At 41.3% G+C, this 19,827-nt stretch overlaps 1 pseudogene; it reads left to right on the forward strand.

Moving 5' to 3' along the window:
* LOC138821879 (chromodomain Y-like protein) overlaps positions 1–19,827 on the forward strand; it is a 108,014-nt pseudogene that overhangs the window by 4,330 nt on the left and 83,857 nt on the right.

Here is a 19,827-nt window from a genome sequence, read left to right on the forward strand (position 1 = left end):
AATAAACTACTAAGAAAAAGCTGGAAGTGGTGTTGGGATTTAGTTGGTAGAACACTAGCCTTGAGCACAAAGAGGCTCAGAGACAGTGCACAGGCCCTATGTTCAAGCCCCATGGCTAGCAAACACAACCGTATGTATACTTAACAAAACTGTACACATTTCCTCTTTAGGTCCATCATGATCTCCTACCACTAGCCACACTGCTAGTACATGATCGTACAGCTTTGTGGACTGGAGAGGTCTCTCCTGACAGGTTATTTCTACAAAGATTTGGTGGGTGGCTGTGTTTTAACAAACTGAGTTTCTGTTCAACTCATGTTTACAAATGAGTTTACACATCATCATTGCACCCTTCCTCTGAGCAGGGCTGCTGATGAATTTAGCATGGACCTCTGAAATAGAGACATAATTTCATTTGACATTATTATCATTCCAGGCAAAAATTGAAATTCCAGTTATAAAACAATGTATCAATCCTATTGAAATCCTGGTATTGATTTTCCTCAAAGACTTTGAAACCAGAATTTTTTTTAATCTTGAAAATGTAGTACAGAGGGGTTACAATTACACGAGCAAGGTAATGAGTACATTTCTTTTTGGGGGGGTGGGGAGTCCGGTCGTGGGCCTGAACTCTGGGCCTGGTCGCTGTCCCTCAGCATTTCACCTCAAGGCTAGCGCTCAACCACTTGAGCCACAGCACCACTTCCAGCTTTTTATTTCTGCTTCTGTGGTGCTGAGGAATCAAACCCAGGGCCTCATGCATGCAAGGCAAGCTCTGTACCACTGAGCCGCCTTCCCAGCCCAAATGAGTACATTTCTTATCAAGCATTGTTCCCTCCACCTTTGTTTCCCTTACCATCCCTTCCCATCTCCCTCCCCATACCACGCCAGAGTTGTAAAATTCATTTTTCGACATAACATCTTGTACATCTCATTGTTGCAATGGGTTCACCTGTATCCCTGTTTAAACAATTTGTTTTTTTCCCTTCCCCTCCACAAATTATAGCAACATCAAATACAGTGAAAACAGGGATTATACTGAGGAGGAGGGACATAAAAAAACACAAAGCAATCATCTTATAAATATGTTTAAAACAATAGCAAGAAAGAAAAAATATGAGTCCTTATCTTGGGATTCATTTCACCTAACATCAACTCCTCTGAACATTTCTGCTTGTCTCAGACATATACTAGTCATTGCAAATAAGGGAAACCATGGGACCTGTGTTTCTTTGGGCTTGAGATGAGAATTTTTTATGTATGTACAAATATATCATGGGAGAAGCATGGAATCATGGACAGTTTTTTTATTCTTATGTTTTCATGTACCACAGCTTTATCGTTAAACTCCATTGTGAGCTTTCAAATAATGCCTTGGGCCATCTCATTTAGAAACCTTAGATATTAGTGTGGCTTATTCTTTTAAAGGATCAATTCTTGCATAATGCAAAACATTACTTACCTTGGGGGCAATTGGCAAGGCTGAGATGAGGTTGGCCTCACTTAATGGACTACACCTCACACCAATTGCTGGAATCTGCATCTGCAAGCCCTGTTCTCCTGTGTTCCTTACAAACCTCCCAACCTCCCTCCTTACAATATAATCTAGCTGGAAGCAGTGACTCACATCTGTAATTCTAGCTACTCAAAAATCTGAGATACATCCAGAGGATTTGTGTTAAGACCAGATCAATTAGAAAAGTCTGTTAAAATTGAGCCTCCAATGATTAGTACAAACAGTACTGAAAGTGTGATTCAAGTATTCAAGTGCCAGCCAACTAAGCAGAAGACCCTGAATTCAACTGCAGGACTTGCACATGGGTGGGGGGGGGAAGGGAGGGGGAGGGGAGATGCAGCACTATATTCCATCTTGATAGTATTCAGAGGATGAGGAACTAGTAGGAAGTGCCTCAATAGCTGTTGTCAGTCAAGCTCTGGCTTAGAACTCTGTATATGAAAAGTTTTAGTTATTCTTCAATGGTCAGGCTCAAACTACCTATAAAAAATCACTTTATATGTATGTAGGTATAAGTTTATGCTTTGATCTACTCTGTGAAATCAGAACAAGAGACTACCTCTGAAAACAGAATCAGCTGTATGGTGGGGAGGAAGAAGCAGATTCCCTATATAGTATAGCATCAACCTCCCTGGAACTACAAAGCCTATAAAACAAACTCCAGCAAAGCATTGGTTGTGTTTTATGGCAAGTTCTTGTCCCCTGCAAAGGCCTCCCTCTCCCATGTCTGCTTTGCTCTCCAATTTCCTGTGGCAATAGCATCCAACAACACATAATGGGATACAGGCATTGAGATGCTTGCTGATCTTTATTTCCAACCTTATGTCTTAAATTAGCTTATCTCCATGTCCATAAGTTAATTTAGTCCAGTTTATAAGACCTAAGAAAATACGTGTTTCCAATTCAATGTGTAAAGTCTTCTTGCAGGGGCAGGTTATATCCCTTAGTCAATAACCCTTCAGTCAGTACCAGACAATCTTAGTGCCAAGTTCACTCTGAATTTTCCCTTTTCTTGGATACAAGAACTCCCTAAAGTCAGTATGATCCTTGGGTCTTCAATGAGAGAAAGTTGGAAATGCTATATGCAATAGTCAGAGTGGCCAAGAGCCACTGTAAATATGAAAGCCCTTCTGGCTATGTCACCTACAACTGGTGGTAGCAGCGACACCTGTGTAATATCCAGGCTGTAGGTAAGCCTTTACAACCTGCAGCAGGTAGATCCACAGTCTACCTTTTCTGGGAGGAGGCTTTTTAAGAAATCTTAATTTTTATGATTTGCATAGTTTCTGCTTGGCAACTTCCAATCTAGAATTGATTTTTGTCATCTGCTCACATATGCAATGTTTTTACTTTTCCCTGTGTACTTTTTTAACTTTAGAAACTTAGTAAATACTTTCATCCAGTTTAAGAAGCCTAATTTTGTAGCAGTAAAAGGCCCAGCCATTGGACTAGGAGCATCCACATGGCCTCTTTGTGATGTGGTTTGGACTAAGGAAAAGGCTTGGTTCCAAACACCTTGTACCCCCATAGGACAGAATCCAGATGGCTGCTCTACTGATATCTTTCCCATGGATATGGGAGGCACATCTGTGAGCATCTTGGTTAAAAACTTATTTTAGACAATGTCCTAAGAACCTGTGCTTTGGGTGTTGTTTCACTCAGGGTATCTTGTGTGTTCTCTGGGGACATTTCATCAAACCCACTTGGTTCATGTAGTGCTGTAATACTTCCCAGGAGAAGGCCTTTCCTCCCATGAGGAGCCTCCAGATTTACCTAAATCACACTGATACCCAGTTTTCAATCAAGAATTTTCTTTTACTTCACTTTAAAATCTGCCCTTTTAAAGTGGCAGTGGGAGGCCATGCACTAGTGGCTCACACACTAGCCTTTTGGGAGGCTGATACCAGAATTGCAGTTTGAAGCCATTGTAGGCAGAGAAACCCAAGAGATTCTTATTGCAATTAGCCTGGAAAAAGCCACTAGGGATCAGTGGCTGGAATGGTAGAGTGCCAGCTTTGAACAAAAAAGAGCTAGGTTAAGAGCCAAAGGCCCTGAGTTCAAGTCCTATTATACACAATATCCCCTGCACCCGTACCCACACACCTTCCCCAACAAACACACAAAAGCAATTAGGGAGCAAACTTGCACAAATAAAAGAAGCAGGGGGAGGGGTTCAGTATAATTTTGTGGCTCATTTTTTCACTATTTAAATTGGTCCATTCATGATGAGAGATTGTGTTTGTGTTTTCTCAATTACATATACCTTGTTCCTTAGTTCTAGAGACAGACTGAGAGTGTTGGCAGAGAGGAGAATCCACAAAGATTGAATTCTGTTGAAGAGAGGGACTGGATGTCAGATTGGATAGGGGACAAGTGCAACTCCTCCAGCTCCACCACTGAGTGTCCCATAGTTTGACCTGGCCAATTGGCATGATGCTGTCTTTGTACCCATCAGTGTGGGGAGTTCAGGAAGACCATTGTGTCATGGAAAATGACTGTAGCTGAGGGAGTTGCGGAAGGAACTGACAGCCCACAGCTGAAGTAACAGGATCTCCCTTTGGGGTTCACAGCTAAGTTTACTTCCTCATGTAGAAATATCCAGTATCCAAGGGTATTACTTCCTTGGGGAGCCTACAATGAGGGGAGATAGTACAATTTCAGGCAATCTTGGGAGCAATTAGAGTACAATGAAGAAGAAAATGTGTGTCTCCTCTCTGAAATTCCAGAGGGTAAGAGTAACTGAGGAGAGGAAGCTGTCAGTCACTGCTGAGTTGGTAGGGTTGAGAAGGAAGGCACATTGGAGCTGGGAGTCACATGTGTAATCCTAACTATTTAAGATGCTGAGATTTGGATGATCATTATTCAGGGCCAGCCCAAGCCAAAAACTGGGTGACATCTCCTCTTAAGCTATCAATTAATATCAACTTCACTACAACAGGAAGCTTAAAATAGGTGAGTCCAGGCCCAGGCATGTACCTGGATAGGAAGCAAGACCATAACTAAAAAATGACCAGCACAAAATAGGCATATAGCTCACTTACCTAGCAAGTACAATACTCTGAGTTCTAACACAAGTACCATGAACAAGGTTAAGCATGGTGACCTCGGTGCCCCAGTGTGATTCACTGAGATTGCTGCAGCATCTGTTGCTCTGTAGGCTCCTGCCAAAGAGGAACAGTCCATCGACATCCCTCAATCTATGCCTACCAAGACAGCAAATGCTGAGCAGAACCCCTCACGATGGCCAAGGATGGAGGTTTAGTTGGAACTTTGGCCCCTCAAAGGGGAGGAGAGCAACGATCTGCAGGACCAGATGGACTCCTGAGTGAGAGAAGGGCAGAAGGAGGCAATGTTGAGGTTGGTACGGGGTTTGTGTTTAATGACTAATATGGCTTCAGTGGAAATGTTCTGACTTTGATTAACATGTTTTATGACATGTGAATCAAGGGAGAGCTAGGGCAGTGAGGGAAACACACTTGTGTAAATTTTCCATAGGTTGAAACTTACTCTAAAGTCTAAGTTGTTTTTGAAAACTGAAATGTGGAGAAGTTGATAAAAGAGCACAGCTGCCCAGTACTGGCACTGTTCTCTGTAGATTTACCTGCCCTATCCATCCCTCTACTGGTGGGTACTTGTCCCCAGGGTGCCTCATACCCCATCCCAGTGTGCTGCTCAATCCAGAACAGCTGCTGTTGGGCAGGGAGGATCAGGAAGCCCTGATGCACTCATGTGCCAACAGTGCCTCCTTCCCTTGGAGGCACAACACAATCCAGAGCTCTGCAGCACCCTATCATTGCTATGAATTGGAGTCTCCAACACTTGGGCTTTGCCTGCATTATTCCCCCACACCTCCAGACCAGCCTTTTGGGGACTTCTGAGACCTGGAGGATAAGAAAGGGAGGCCTGGAGGCAGCATCTCTTCCCATTGGAGCACTGAGTTTGCCACAAGGACCTAACAGGCTGAGAATCTTGGGAATGAACAATGCAGGGTGGCTAAACTTTGATACTCTCTGCTAACATGCCAGGCATTTACTGACATTTATATTCTAGCCCTCTGTGTCCACCAAACCATGGCCATTTGGTGTGTGTATATGTCTGATAAGTCAGAAAGTGATTGCTAGCAAACAAGAATGACCAGTGCTAATGGGTTCATATGGTTGACTGTACTGGCCCTTTATGAGAGATCTCTGGTAGATCTGAATGTGATGTTGCAGTTGACAATTCTTTCCATCAACCCATTCCTCTATTTATCATTCAATTCACATCCTACTCCCTACTTTTCCAGCTCTCTGACCAGCAGTCCAGGTTAACACTCAGTACTGTTCAGCCCCAATACTTTGACATCAAGTAGATGACCAGTGCAGTCCCATTTGGGGTTATTTTCCTCTTCTTGTCACTATAGGATGATACTGTAAGGAAGTGGCCAGTCCCCTCCTTGGCTTGCATACCCACACTGTCTGACCACAACAAATCAATTTCTATAAGCTCATAAGTTCTTAGTAAGTATGAAGGTGTCTTCTCAGAAATTGCATGCCATGTTTTAGGCTCCTGTCTTTCTTCACCTGTCGTCTAGCATACCTTCCTTGGGCAGATTACTGAGATTTTCTGAAACTTTGCCAGCAATTTGAGAAGAGTAAGGGTTGGACTCAGGTCTCAGCCTTCTACTTTCCTGATATCCAGGAGTCCTACACGTACAAGAGAGTATTCTGCCCTCACCTGGGATGTCCATGTTTAGCACATGATGGTATCGCATCAGGTCCCATAGCGGTCCACCTGGCATTCAAATGCTTTTTTCTCCATTTTACTATGCTGTGTCCACCTATCCCTACCTGATTAAGGGTAGATCTTTAAGCTCATTGTGAGTTATTACTGAAGAAGGTGACTTGCTAGCAATTAAATGCTAATTCTACCACTAAAGAATCCTTATTTCCAGGAAAATGTTAAGATCATTGTAAACAATAATCTGGGGGAATGTGTGGAGGTGCAATGGTATGGGAGGATGAGGGTCAACTAGAGGAAAGACTAAGTAAATATGGATAGGTAAACACCATCTAACCAAATGGCATTTTGGAAGTGGAATCTTTGTAATGAATGTTGACAGTGGTAGAATTCTTGATGGCTCATTGTGTTTGGAAAGATAAAAATTGGTTTGAAGTCTCTGCAACATAAGCACGTGCAACTTAATATTATCAGTGTACACAACAAGTGCATGAGTACGTGAAGTTGTACACGTACACACACATACACAAAGTTGGAATTGAAGAGATGTTATTAGTACAGACCTGGGACTAAAGGACCTGTGCTACAAGCAGCACAAGGTGACCTATACTATGACAGCTCTTGCTCATATTGTATGCTCACCGTAAGCCATACTTCCAGCCCTTCTTTTGCGATTATTTTGAAGGTGGGATCTCAAGACTTTTCTGCTTAGGCTGGTCTTAGAGCCACCATCCTCCAGATTTAAGCCTACCTATTAGCTAAGATCACAGGTATGAGCCACCAATCCTGGCCCACTGATTGTGTGTTTAAGTGGAAAATGGTTAACAGGGGGCTGGGAAGGTGGTTCAGTGGTAGAGTGCTTGCCTTGCATGCATGAGGCCCTGGGTTCAATTCCCCAGCACCACATAAGCAAAAAGAAAAAAAGCCGAAAGTGGCGCTGTGGCTCAAATGGTAGAGCACTAGCCTTGAGCTGAAGAGCTGAGGGACAGCGCCCAGGCCCAGAGTTCAGGCCCTACAACCGGACCAAAAAAAAAAGAAAGAAAAGAAAAGAAAAGAAAATGGTTAACAGCCTTGAATCAGTCATGTCATTCACACTCTTGGCAAAATTCAGGAACTCCTTTTATTGTCTTGCACATCCAGTCATTTGGAAAAGTGAAAAGCACAAGTCAGGAAAGACTCCCTAGTAACAAACAGATGTGTATGGAGCTAGCTGGGAAGATGGACCACCATGACAGTGTGCTGGCTAGAGACAGATGGCTCCAGTTAGACCAGATGGAGAGAACCAGATAAGGGCATGAATAGAATGTAATGGAAGAGAACGATGTTAGAGCTATTGGCTGACTTTCAAAGGGCAGAAAAAAAAAAGAAGTAATGAGACTAGGCATGGTGGTACATGCCTATGATCTGCATACAAAGGTAGCTTAGCCCAAAGTCTTACTTAGATTAGACCCTATCTCAAAAAAGAGAAGTTACTGAGAGAACAGAGTGGAACCACTATCACTGAGTTATCTGGACCTGAACATGTTGGCATATACCATTGAGAATATACTTCTATTGGCTAGCAGGACTAGGCTGTGGCTTCCCTACTATATGTTGAGAAAGAAAATGATGCTCTAAGATGGGAAAATTCAGTGGTCCTAGGGCCCTTCTCCTTTATCCACTCTCACTTGTCTGCCTTGAAGAACTGACTTAATATAAAGAACAAGGTTTAGTGAGATTTCTGATAAATGTTTACTTATAGTAGATCCTTTTCCCCCCAGGAGAGGCTGCTTAGTCAACCTGTGGATTAGCAGAACATTCCACACTCTTCAGATGCTTATGACCTGTCCAAGACTGTGCTCAAATGCCAGCCTCACTTAGGGTGATGTTCAGAACCTTGCAAGGCTTTCTGCTGAGGAACAGGTCCCCTGCCACTGTGTTCATCCTTCTTGCCTCTCTTGAAGGGTGGTGAGTCAGCCATACCTGTGCCCTCCAGCATTAGCTCGTGTGCTATGTGCACTGCGTGGAAGTAAAAAAGCAGTGGAAACTGTAGTGTCCTGTGGGCAATTTTCATGAAGATTTCATCTCTTGAGAAGGGAGACTCTACCCACTGCTTGTTTACCTGGAGCCCAGAAGCTCTGGGTCTGGTTTTCAGCACTGCCAGGGAAACACAGAAGGAAGTCATCATTTCGACCCATTCTCCCCTCCTCACCCTGCATGTGCATCTGGGAGCCTGTTGTTGGAATGGTAAATCCAGACACTTTCCTCTGAAACCAAAATGAAAACCTGGGACAAAATTAAAGTCAGTGTAAAGTGAATAAGCATGTATCGATTTATGCACTATTACATGTAAAAACAAAAGAATGTTCACTTCCTTCATGCAGTCATTCGAAGTCATGTGTCAGACTCACTCAGCATGGCAATAATTTTGGGAACATCAAAGTCCTGGCTGCTTTGTCTCTTATAGTTATATCCACATGGTGAAATGTGATATCCAGCAGTAATAGCTTAGCCATTAGAACATGGGCTCTGTCTCAGGAACAAGTCACTTTTTGTAACTCAGAGAGGAAAAGAAACCCCAGACAGCCATTCTATGCCTGGCTCACTTCCATAAGATTAACAATTACTTGGCCTTATTTATGGCTCATTTTCTTGCATATGAAGAGTTCACACATGGGAGCTGGCTTTAGAGGATAGAGTGCAGATAAAGGAAGTTAAAACAATAACCTCAAACACAAAGTAGACCTTTTCTAGTTCACATTTTTGGAGTCCATATGATTCTGAATGAGGTTATGTCTTTCTCATAATAGCTCAACCCATCTGCCCATTGGATCATGACTCTACACAATTCATAATTAGTGTCTACTAGCACATGTGCCACAGGATCTGGGGTTTGAGAGTAACCATCCTCATTGTTGACATTGGGGGATGAGGCTCCCTCTGTCTGCTTGCATCATGTTTCACATCTCAACACTCTCCTTCCTTTCAGGCCAATGAAATGATGCTCAGTGGTTGGAAGCTGACCTCACAGGAGACTTGTGGCAAAGGCCTGGTCTCCCAGGTTTCTGGCCAGGGAAGTCATGGTTCTAGTCATGGAGCTTGCTTCCTGTAATACAGTTGTTCATGTAGTTGTTTCTTTTACATGTTAGTTTTTAAAAAAATAAAACCTTGGGTTGGGAAGGTGGCCTAGTGGTAGAGTGCTTGCCTAGCATGCATGAAGCCCTGAGTTTGATTCTTCAGTAACCACATATCCAGAAAAAGCTGGAAGTGTTGCAGTGGCTCAAGTGTTAGTATGCTAGCTTTAAGCAAAAAAATGCTTAGGGACAGTGCACAGGCATTGAGTTCAGGCCCCAGGAATTGCAAAAGTGAACAAATTGTCGATCAGCTTTTACCACTTCAGGCCATAAAAAAGGGTACCAAGGCTCAGGACTGTTGCTACAAGAGTTCATGTCTTCCCACAAACAGAGGGATAAGGCTCCTGTCTCTCACTTTCCAGTACCCAGAAAACCCTAAAATGGTGAATGGATCAATAAAATGTGGTATACATGTATGAGGTTACACACATATATATATATGTATGTATGTATATATGAGGTTACATACATATATATATATGTATGTATGTATGAGGTTACATACATGTATACCACATTTTATATACATATATGTATATATAGATATAAATATATATACATATATATGTGTGTATATGTACATATATACATATATATAAATGTATGTATGAACACACACACACACACACACACACACACACACAGAGAGAAATCCCACTCATCCATCAGAGAGCATGATAGACTACCATTTGTAATAATGTGGAAAGACTGGGAAAGAATTATATTATGGGAAGTAATCCAGACCCAGAGAACACAAGCTGCATGGTTTCCCTTATTTGTGGCTGCTAGAATGTTCCAATAAACCCAAAAGCAAATACATTCAGTTGTATGCTAATAGTTACAGATGAATTAACTGAAGTATAGTAGACTCAATGAAGAGCAGAAATAGTGTGGTATTTTTTCCTCTAAAGAAATGTTTAATGGTCTGCCAAGAAAACAACAACTCTCAAAGTTTGTCTGGCAATCCATTCACTTGTTAATAACTTAGTAATTAAGGATGCTCTCACCAGAGTGGGCAAGAGTAAACGTAGTAGTCACACACATTTTAGTGACTAAAATTCCAAAGCTTACTGACATCACAAATAAATGTATCATGTTTAAAATTTTAATCTATTTCTATTTCCTGACTTGCCACACCAAGAATTATTGTCTTACAAGGGAATATGAAAATAAAAACATCCATTTGTGGAAATGAACATGAGATTAGTTGTTCTTTCTTAGAAGTTTGTCTCAATGAAAACAAAGAATTAAACTTAAATGCTGAGGAAAATAAATGTTATTACTTCATTATACCATAAAAGAATGTAAACTGTGAGCAAGGTAAATATGACAGGCAAAAATAAGGCAAATAATAGAGTTTCAGTGAAGTAAATTTCTTTTTTCTCATTGCTATCTAAAACTCTCCATCTCTGTGTTCTTCTAGTACACAGCTGAGAATCTTGCAGACCTCTTAAGGACCAGAGCAGAATGGACAATCTCCACACAGGCCAGATGAACACAGTGAGTTGACAAGTACCCAAGGAGTGGGTGTTTCAATATGGAAAACTGTTGGAATAATTATTGTTTCCTCATAATCCAGACAAATGTTCACGCCAAGGTCCAAAAATGTCGAAGTCAGGCTTATAAAGGCCACAGGTGAAAAAGAAATAATCTAACATGGAAGTTAAATGTTTCAAACAGGAATGTGGTAATGCATGACTGTAATCCTAGAACTCTGGAATGTGAGGCAGGAGGATCTTCACTTTTAGTCCAGCTAGGCAATAAAGTCAGGTCCTGCCTTAGGAAGCTCAGGTTTCCTACTATCACTTGCCAAAGAATAACTACTTGCACTAGAAGCACCATCTGAAATTTCCATGGCACCCTCTCCATCTTCACATTCACTGCCTTTACTGGTTTCTTCTCTGTCACTGTCCATTTTCTAGTCAATCAACTGCAGTTCATCTCCCTTGGCCCTATCTTCTTTCTGTACACAAATTGTTCCTGCCAATAGTGCCAATCCCATTGTTTCTCTGTATTTTAAACAGTGTCCTATCTTCATCTGATTGATCATTTTCACTGGATCTCCATGGTATACTTGTGAGCTCAATTACTAGATGTGGTTGTTTCTTTGGTCTTGGAGATAATTCAATATTTCAATAATTCAATATTTCAGATGTCTTGAAATTCCTCTCCAAACTTGAGCCATGCTTCAGAGAGGGAAGCATCAGCTGTGCCCATTCTCCTAAGACTTGTTCTTCTGACCTGTGGTGGACTCTTTTGAAAAGGATGGGTACTCTATGTCCCACTTCCTTTTCCACTTGGATCTGCTGGTGCCATCACCAGAGACATAGTATCAGCCTATGAGAGAATAAGACAAAAACCAATAAAGGAATCACAAGGAAAGTATATGGTGTTCAGTGTGAAAATAGAAAATTCATAGTGAAGCAAAACTTATGCAGGTCAAAGCTCCATTTTCAGAGGCCATGAAGGTCAAGCCATCATACTAGTTCTTCATGTCTGTGTGTAACATATATCCTCATGCTCTTCTGTGGTCATGTAGATCATACAGACCACCAGGAGTCACTGGAAGTACAGGACACATTGGTGCAGGGGTGGAGGGGTTCTCCTGGAGGCCTTTTTTGGCACTGACAGGCCAGCGATGAGGGCAAGAAGGAGGCAGCAGTAGTTGCAGGGATTACTGCCAATTATTAGATATTAAATTATGTCTCCATTTAATGATGTGTCCCAGTTGAACAATTAATAAAGCATTAATTAATAATTACTCAATATCCCATTATTGTTTATCATATATGTACATATACACATATATATTTACATACTTTATAGAATGAGACAGATGTCTTATATAATTAAATTATGCATCATGTGTCACTACCTATTATTCGATATTTAATTATGTCTCCATGTAATTTTTTATTCTGGTAATGCTTAATAAAATATTAATAAAACTTAATATACTTCCTATAATTGTTGCATCTAATTTAATATAGAATGATTCACTAATTCAACCCTTTATCATTTATTGTAGTGACAATTATTCCACCTATGACATTTATTACATTTATGACATCCTATTACATAGCATATAGATTTGCATCCAAATTATACATCCTACCTGACACTGAGCACTTTCAAAGAAAAAGAAAATATGTCATGCTTAGCTTCTCACTCCAAGATTATACTTTTGGCAGTGCTGGGAACTAAATTCAGGGCCTAGAAGTTCATGAATGGGTGATAGTAAGCACAGCAGCCAATTCAGCTCCCAGCCAGTTGCCAGACCCTGAAATAGAGCCCCATCTGTTGACTCAATATTGTGCTTAGTGTAGCTATTCATTAAATTTTTTGTTTCATTCATCTATTTGCCATTTATTTTATTGACTGTTATTACACATGGAATATTTATTACATTTATTACAGAGGATATAGATTTGCCTGTGTATGAAACTTCACATCTGACATCCAGGACTTTCACAGAAAAGGAAAACATGTGTCGCCATGGGCTTCTTACTCCACAATTCAATTTTTGTGAGTGCTGGCATCTGAACTCACAGCCTACAAGGCCCAATTCATGAATGGGTGAGTGTCAGCATGCTAGCCTGGTGCATATTGAGCCCACAAGTAGTTTCCATCACCTGAGATCGAGCCCCAGGGTTTGAAAAATAAGAACAGATTAACATGCAGATGGTAGTGCACAAATAAATATAGATCTTTATAGAGTGCCAGAGATGTCTATACAATATTCAGTTATATATGCTACATTCCTACCAATTCTTGGGTACTTATTATGCCTCCATGTAATTAATATTGTTTTCATCCTTAATGAATTATTAATTAAATCAACCACTGTCCCAAAATAATTGCATCCATGTAATTAATAGTATTCTTTTAGTGTGCCAAAAATATTCATTAAACTCCATTGGCCTCCTAAAATCACTCTAACCTTGACATTCATAACCTTCCATCAGTATTCCTATGAATAGGAACGAGACTTTTAGGATCTCCCACCATTGGTAAGGGTCAGGACCGGGCTTCCCACCCAGGGCCTATGTTGCCATGTTGGCCTATGGCTTCCCTGATAGCCCGCCAGCCTTCAGCAATGCTAGGTTACTAACACTTTTCAACTGTGTCATTCAGACCCAGGAAGGTCACCTTGCAAAGAAAACAAATGTAAAACTTGCAGCCATATGCAAGTTGCCGAGTTTTTTTTTCTAGTGTTTTTTTTTTTTTTTTCCTGGCAGCCTTTGGGGCCCAGGAACCCAGGTTTGGCTGTGGGTCCAGTGGCTGCACCCTAGCCTAGAGTGATTGAAGCTGAGGCAGAGTTGCTGCGACCTGAGTCCAAGCCCTGTGCTTGACAAAATAAAAATGCATACATATATACATACATACATACATATATGCATACATACATACATTAAAATATCTAAAATATTTTTTGAGGCTCCTTGGCTTGGAATTCATGCCATTTTTTTCTGCCAGGCCTGGGATTTGAACTCAGGGTCTGGGTAAATCTGCAGCATTGTGGGGGAAGGGGGAGGTCATCATGCTGGAAGACAAGAAAGTCAGGCCTGTCTCCAGAGCCTGAATTCAAGTCCTAGCACTCGTATACATTTTAAATACATGATTTATATTTACATACACATGTTTACTGCATATTGCAGTTAGTGTAGTTATTCATTTTATTTTGTTTTATTTATTATATATTTTAGTGAGTATGATTACACATATAATATTTTTTACATCCTATTACATAGGACATAGATTTGCCTGTGTATTAGACATCATTCCTGAGACCCCGGATTTTCACCAATTAGGAAAACAAGTGGGACAATTGGCTTCTTCCATCAGGATTAAGTTTTTGGCAGTTCTGTGATTTGAACTCTGGGCCTAGAAGGCCCACTTTATGAATGGGTCAATATTAGCACACCAGTCTGATGCAAGTGAAGTTATCGGGCAACTTTGAGGACCTGAGATCAAGCCCTAGGAGTGGCCACTATATAAACACATAGATGTGTAGATTTCAGTGTATGTGTGTATTTACGTATGTATATGCATCCATAAATGTATGCAGAGACAGATAGACATTTATGTAGATTCTAGTGTATAACTCTATATAAAGTGATGTCTATATCTTACTTTTATATATTCTACTACTACCAATTATTTGGTCTAAAATTATGCCTCCATTAATTAATCACAGTACAAAACTTAATAAATATTAAATTAATCAATGACCTGTATTTATTGCATACAAACTTATAGAATGACTAGCTAATCAGTAATTCAATTAGTACATTTCAAACATCCTATTAGTGTTCCTATACATGGAACAATTTTCCTAGGATCTTCAGCAGTGTGTAGGTGCCAGTCCCAGAATCCAACTCAGGGCCTAGGTGTGTGAGTTGAGCTTCACTAACAGCCCACCAGCCTTCAGTCATGCAAGGTCACGTTCAATTTTCAAGCCAAGTCATTGAGACCCAGGATGGTCACAGTGCAAAGGAAACAAGGTAAAACAGTTATGTAAAACCTCCTGGTTTTTTCCTCCTAAATTCGTGTTGGTTTGATTTTTTTTACCAGTGCTGGGAGTTGTACTTGGGTCCTAGGATCCCTGGATCATCTGTGGGTGTAAAAGCTGCACCCCAGCCTAGAGTAATCATGGTTTAAGGCACAATAAAATGCTTCCTTGAGCAAAAAGAGCTCAGGGAAAATGTCTAGGTTCACAGTTCAAGCCTCAGGACCTGCAACACAAAAAAAGAGCCAGTAACTCCATGTGTCTGTGTATGAATGCATGTATTTCTATTGGTGAACATCCAGATTCTCTATGAAGAAAAGCACCCAGCTAGGAAATTTGCTTTGAATAGAATGATTTCATAGCACAGAGAGGGCTTTCAAAACAGTGCATGTGCCGGGGCTCCCCTCACTGTTCCCAGTGTAGCCTGAATGTTTCTGTGCACCCCAGGCTGCTGGAGGAAGTCTGCCTCATTGCTGGAACAGGCAGACAAAAAGCCTCACTCCTGTACAGCTTTGTAACAATTCATCTGGGGGCAATTGGTGAGGATGAATATAGGTGGGCTCTGAAGTCCAGGAGAAAAAGGTCTCTTTGTACCCCAAGGTCTTTCTCTCCCCAGTGCTGTGTTTTGACAGGAAGTTTTCATTTGTGCCACCTCCCATGGCAGGCCTGGGTGATGTCTCTGAGCTCTTCAGCTCAAGCTCTACCACTTGAGCTACAGCACTCCTTCAGGCTTTCTGGTGGTTCACTGGAGATAACCATCTCAAGGAATTTCCTGCCCAGGCTGGTTTGGAATGTGATCCTCAGCTCTCTGCCTCCTGAGTAGCTAGGATGACAGGCACGAGTCAGCAGTGCTGTCTTCCACTTCAAGTTGCTAAGTGGTGAGTAGGAGATAATAGTCTCATGGGACCTTTTGTGTCCGGGATAGTTTTGAACCCAGATCCTCAGATCTCAGCTTCCTGAGTAGGCAGGATGACAGACCTCAGCTACAGATACCTAGGGTCCTTGGCTCTACATGATAGGGCACTAGCCATGAGCCCAATAGGGAAGGGTCAGTGCCTAGACCCTGAGTTCAACATTCACAACCGAGAAAAATAATCCAGGAGAAAACTCATTAGAGTTCAATACATACATAATTTTGGCCCTGACATGGGGACATATTTGAGCCTCAACTTTCTCATGTGCACAATCATCTTACTTGTGGAGCTCTTACAAGGACCAGATGAAAGAATGCACCCTGTGAAGGACTCAGCACAAAATACATCATGAAGTTCTCATCACATAGCTGTATCCCACAAGCTGTCATTAGAATTAGGGTGTTTTCATCAGTATCACCATTCTTTCAGAAACATGTCACAAACTGCACAAAGTTCACATCTAATGGTTTAAAGTGGTGGGGAGTTTTGTGTGTGTGGGGGGGAGTTAGCCATGGGGATTGCACTCAAAGTTGGGGCTACTGTCCTAAGATCTTTAGCTCAAGGCTACAGCTCTAACACTTTGAGCCACAGCTCAGAGTTTCTCAGACTTCCTGCCAGGGCTGGGTTTTAAACCCACCAGTGTCAGATCTCAGACCCCGGGTATCTTAGATGACAGGAGTGAATGAGCCAGTAGCATCTGGTTCCATGGAGCTGGGTTGCAGTGGTTTATCTCTGGCTAAGTCAGGTTAGATGGAAGCTCTCAACACCAGACTGCCAGCTTGCTCTGTGGTGAGGTATTTGCAGTCCTATCCTTATATCATTGTGCTCAGAACATTCTTTTCTTTGGTGCCAGTCTTGGGTCTTGAGTAAGTGTCTAGACACAGTCCCTAAGCTTTTATGCTCAAAGCTAGTGCTCAACTGCTTGAGCGACAGCACGACTTCTGAATTTTTCTGTGCATGTGGTAGTGAGGAATAGAAACCAGGGCTTTGTATGTACTAGGGAGCACTCTACCACTGAGCCCCAGGAGTGACAAGTTTATAAACAAATAAATGTGTAGATTGGTAGATAGATAGATAGATAGATAGATAGATAGATAGATAGATAGATAGATAGATAGATAGATAGATGTATATGTATAAAACAAGAGTGATGCCGGTATATTATGAAATTGCATATATGATATTACTACTAACTATTGGCAACTAAATTATTCCTTCCTTTTTTAAGTATCATGATTGAATACATAATAAAGTAGTAATTGAAAATTAGTTAATGTAGTATAATTGTGTATAATCTTATAATATGAAAATCATACACTAACTTCTAATTTAATTGTTGCTTTCATAACATTCCATTTGTACGGATGTATCATTGGAATGTATTTCTTTGAACCTCCCACCATTCATTAGTGGCAGTCCTGGGATTTGACCTCCAGGCCTAGGTTGCCAGTTTTGGCTATGGCTTCCCTAATAGCCCGCCAAACATCAGCAATGCAAGGTCATTTGCACTTTCTGGGCCTTGTCATTTAGACCCAGGATGGTCACAACACAAAGGAAAAAAATTAGTAAAACCACCTCCTTGAACTTCAAAGTTTTATCCTTCTCCTTAATTTTTTTTTTTTTTTGCCAGCCCCAGATTTGAACTCGGGTCCTAGGATCCCAGAGTCAGCTGTGGCAGAGGTGCCAAGACCTAAGTGCTTGGCCAAAAAAATAAAATAAAATAAAATAAAATAAAATAAAATAAAATAAAAAAATAAATAATAAGGCCCTGGCTTGGAATTTACACCATTTTTCTGGCAGGCCTGGGATTTTAACTCAGGGCCTGGGTAACTCTGTGGCATTGTCCTTGAAGATAAGAAATTCAAATCAGGTCCCAGGGCCTGAATTCAAGCCTCAGCACTGGAAAAAATAATATTCATATGTGAGATCTATTTACATACATGGGTTTACTGCATATGACGTTTACTACCCTTATTTATTTAGTAGTGTTACACATATAGCACTTCATTTATTATATCATATCACCTAGATTATATTTGCATATGGATTATACATTATACTGAGACCCAGGACTTTTACACAAAAGGAAAAAAATGTGTCAAAGTTGGCTTCTTACTCCACGAATAAATATTTGGCCATGCTGGGATTTCAACTCATGGCCTACAATGCCCAATCCATAAATGGGGTCACAGTCTTAGCACACCAGCCTCCAGAAAACAGAGCTGCCAGGAAGTTCTGAAGACCTTTGATCAAGCCACAGTAATGCCCAATATATACATTAATAGATATGTATATGTATATATGTGTGTGTGTGTGTGTGTATATATGTATATAGATATAGATATATACTGAGAGAGAGGGAATGTGATGATATTAAATTATATATATATAATTATCGATTATTAGTTATTACATTATGCCACCATTTAATGAAGTATCATGGTTGAATACTTATATACACATTACTTAAAAATTAGTCAAAATCCTTCAATTAGGGGAATCATACCATGGTGCTAGAATGGAAGATATAAATCCAATAATATTTGTGTGGCATTCTAAAATAGAATCATGAATTAACTGCAAATTTAATTATTACTTTTATAATATTTCATTAGAATTCACACGAATAGGAATGAGTTTGTCAGGATCTCCCTCCATTTGTGGGTGGCAATCCTAGCAATCGAACTCCAGGGTAGTTTACATCGTATGCAAACCATTGGAATGACACAGTGAAGATTTCAGATTGTCATGGTTAAAAAAGAACAAGAAAAGAAAGCTAGGTGTCAGCGGCTTCTGCCTGTAATCCTAGCTCCTCAGGAGGCTCAGATGTAGAGAATGCCAACTTGAATTCAGCCAGGGCAGGAAAGTAGGCGACACTTATTTCTAAGAGATCATAGGGAAAAAAAAAAAACATGAGTGGGATCATGACTCAAGTTGCAGAGTACTGCCCTTGAGCAAAAGGAACTCAGGGACAGGGCCTAGGTTCATAGTTCAACCCCAGACCTGCCCCCTGTCCAAAAAAAGGCAGCAGTAACTCCATGTCTTTGTGTATGGATGGATGATGGGCATTCAGCAGGATGTCCATGCTCAGCCCACCCAACTTGGGCAAGCTGGGACAAGCCCTCAGAGTTCCTAGGCTGTAGGAATGGTCGAAGGTTCTGGATCTATATTATCTATCCCTCTGTAGTATGTGAGCCTAGAACTGTGGGGCCTGGTGGCTCTCATTCATTCATCATTCCTCATTGCCGAGTCACAGACTGGTCCCAAATCTCGGCAAAGATATGAAATAGTCAGCGATTTCTATGCCAAATGGGGTAAGCCAATAAATCCCAACCTCATAACTCTTGTTACAATTCAGCCTTGGGCTGCGAATGTGGCTTAGCGGTAGAGTGCTTACCTAGCACGCACAAAGCTCTGGGTTCGATTTCTCAGTACCACAGAAACAGAGAAAGCCAAAAGTGGCACTGTGGCTAGCCTTGAGCAAAAGAAGCTCAGGAGCATGCCCAGACCCTGAGTTCAAGCCTGATGACCGGCAAAAAAAAAAAAAAAGTGAGCCTGGTGAGACATATTCTTCTGGGACTCAAGTGGTAGAGTGCTAGCCTTGAATGAAAAAAACTGAGGGACAGAGCCCAGGACCTGAGTTCAAGCCCTAGTACCAAGATGCACCCACACACACAGGAAGGTGGTAATGATGAGCTGAGTCAGAACTGGGGGAAGTCCTGAGGCATAGTCATAGTAAACTCTCAAGCCAGATCATGTGGTTTCTCCCTAAGTCCTTCTTGGGCTGAGGGGTCTGGGCCAAGGCAGTAAGTTCCAGGGAACCCGCCCCTCCATCCATGCATGGGGCCACAGGACCAAGGAAAAGAACACTACAAATGATCCTTTGTAGTTGGCCCATGATTGCAGACCTTCATTTGCCCCCAAACACTGGTGAGGAAAGAAGGGCTCTGAGTCCTGGGACTCCAGGTTGCTGCTAGAAGTAGCAGCTAGCTAGCTGTGGATTTGTAAGCACACAAATCTTTCATGAGCCCAACTCAATATCCCCTCCCCCGAGGT

The sequence above is a fragment of the Dipodomys merriami genome, unplaced genomic scaffold (genome assembly GCF_024711535.1).
Source record: "Dipodomys merriami isolate MVZ:Mamm:240054 unplaced genomic scaffold, mDipMer1.0.p SCAF_949, whole genome shotgun sequence".
NCBI classification, from domain to species: domain Eukaryota; kingdom Metazoa; phylum Chordata; class Mammalia; order Rodentia; family Heteromyidae; genus Dipodomys; species Dipodomys merriami.